We start from the raw sequence: 2500 nt of genomic DNA, 5'->3' as shown, positions 1-2500 counted from the left end.
AGAGAGGGGGGAGGGGGGGAGTGAGAGAGAGGGGGGGGAGGGGGGGAGAGAGAGAGAGGGGGGGAGGGGGGGGAGAGAGAGAGTGGGGTGGGGGGGAGAGAGGGGGGGGAGGGGGGAGTGAGAGAGGGGGGGAGGAGGGGAGTGAGAGAGGGGGTGAGAGAGAGGGGGGGAGGGGAGAGAGAGAGGGGGGGAGAGAGAGGGGGAGGTGGGGAGAGAGAGAGGGGAGGAGAGTGAGAGGGAGGGAGGGGTGAGGAGGGGGGAGGGGGTGAGGAGAGGGGGGAGGGGGAGGAGAGAGGGGGGGAGGGGGAGAGAGAGAGGGGGGAGGGGGAGAGAGAGAGAGGGGGGAGGGGGAGAGAGAGAGGGGGAGGGGAGTGAGAGAGGGGGAGGGGTGAGAGAGAGAGGGGGAGTGGAGGGGAGAGAGAGAGAGGGGGAGAGGGGGGGAGAGAGGAGGGAGGGAGGGGGGGGAGAGTGAGAGAGGGAGGGAGGGGGGGAGAGAGCTCACCCTATATGAATCCAAGGTCAAATTCTCCTCTATGCAGACGACCTGGTTCTGCTGTCACCTACTAAAGAGGGGCTACAGCAAAACCTGGACCTGCTGAGTCGTACTGCCAGACTTGGGCCCTGACAATAAATCCCCAAAAAACCAAAGTCCTTGTGTTCCAGCAAAGATCCAAACATCAGGGACCCAAAATAAATTTCACAGTAGGAACAACCAAAATTGAACAAACCACTAACTACACATACTTGGGCTTAAAAATCAGTTCTACGGGAAACTTCAAACTGGCTGTGAATGAACTGAAAGAGAAAGCAAGAAGGGCTTTCTATGCCATCAAAAAATCAATCCAAATAGAAATCCCAATTAGCATTTGGCTCAAAATTTTCAAATCAGTAATTGAACCAATTGCACTCTATGGCAGTGAGGTATGGGGACCGCTAACTCAACAAGAATTTGCAAAATGGGACAAACACCCAATTGAGATCCTACATGCAGAATTCTGTAAAGTATCCTCCGGACTCAAAGGAAAACAGTAAACAATGCATGCAGGGCGGAACTAGGCCAATATCCATTAATAATCACTATCCAAAAAAGAGCCACCAAATTTTGGAATCACCTGCAAATGAGCAATCCCCAATGCTATCACTACGACGCCCTGAAATGCCAAGAGCTGACCATAAAGAAGAATACCCTCAGTCAACTAGTCCTGGGACTCAGTGAAGTAACTACTAACAATACTAACAATAACCAGCCCCAGGACAGTGACAGGGTAACACAAAGAATTCGACCCAACACAATCGTCGCTAAGCAAAAGGAAAAATATCTGACATATTGGGCAGAAACAACAAAAACCCAAAGCAAACTCAATTGCTACTTGGCCCTAAACAGACAATACAACATAGCTGATTACCTGACCATGGTAAAGGATAACAAACTGAGAAGAACCTTGACAAGGTACAGACTTAGCGAACATAGCCTAGCGATCGAAAAAGGCAGACACAGGCAGACCAGGCTGCCAAGAGAGGACAGGATATGCTCGTACTGCAGTCAGGGAGTGGTGGAGACAGAGATGCACTTCCTCACAGCTTGTGGAAAATATCAGGGCATCAGGGAGAATTTCTACCAAAAATTCTCACAAATATGCCCTGATTTCAGAAATCTGAATGACAACCAAAAACTCCCATTCCTACTGGGAGAGGAGAGAAGCTGTATAACACTGGCGGCACGCTATGTTACAGCTTGCATGAACAGAGAGCCAACCAGTGAACTAGGAAAGGAGTGTATATAAACGGTGCGAATGTATATTTGTACACTCAGGGATATACCTGTTTGTGTACTGTATGAATAGAACTGCGTTTATGTGGTAAACCATAAATGTATTTTGATGCTTTGGCAACATAGGATGTAACTTGTCATGCAATAAAGCGATTTGAATTGTGAATTGTGAATTGTGAGAGAGAGGGGGGGGAGGGGGGGGAGAGAGAGAGGGGGGGAGGGGGGGAGAGAGAGAGGGGGGGAGGGGGGGAGAGAGAGAGGGGGGGAGGGGGGAGAGAGAGAGGGGGAGGGGGAGAGAGAGAGGGGAGGGGGAGGGGGAGGAGAGAGAGAGGGGGGAGGGGAGAGGGGAGGGAGGGGAGGGGGAGAGAGAGAGGGAGGGGGGGAGGGGAGAGAGAGAGGGGGGGAGGGGGAGAGAGAGAGGGGGGAGGGGGAGAGAGAGAGAGAGAGGGGGAGGGGGGGGAGAAGAGAGAGAGGGGGGGAGGGGGGGAGAGAGAGAGAGAGGGGGGGAGGGGGGGGAGAGAGAGAGGGGGGGGAGGGGGGAGAGAGAGAGGGGGGAGGGGAGAGAGAGAGAGGGGGGGAGGGGGGGGGAGAGAGAGAGGGGGGGAGGGGGGGAGAGAGAGAGGGGGTGGGGGAGGGGGAGAGAGAGAGGAGGGGGTGGAGGGGGGAGAGAGAGAGGAGGAGGGGGAGAGAGGGGGGAGGGGGAGAGAGGGGAGGGGGAGAGAGGGAGGG

Source organism: Somniosus microcephalus, chromosome 10 (genome assembly GCF_052327205.1).
Source record: "Somniosus microcephalus isolate GS21.2 chromosome 10, FLI_Smic_1.0, whole genome shotgun sequence".
NCBI classification, from domain to species: Eukaryota; Metazoa; Chordata; class Chondrichthyes; order Squaliformes; family Somniosidae; genus Somniosus; species Somniosus microcephalus.
Note: the sequence above shows the minus strand (reverse complement) of the source record.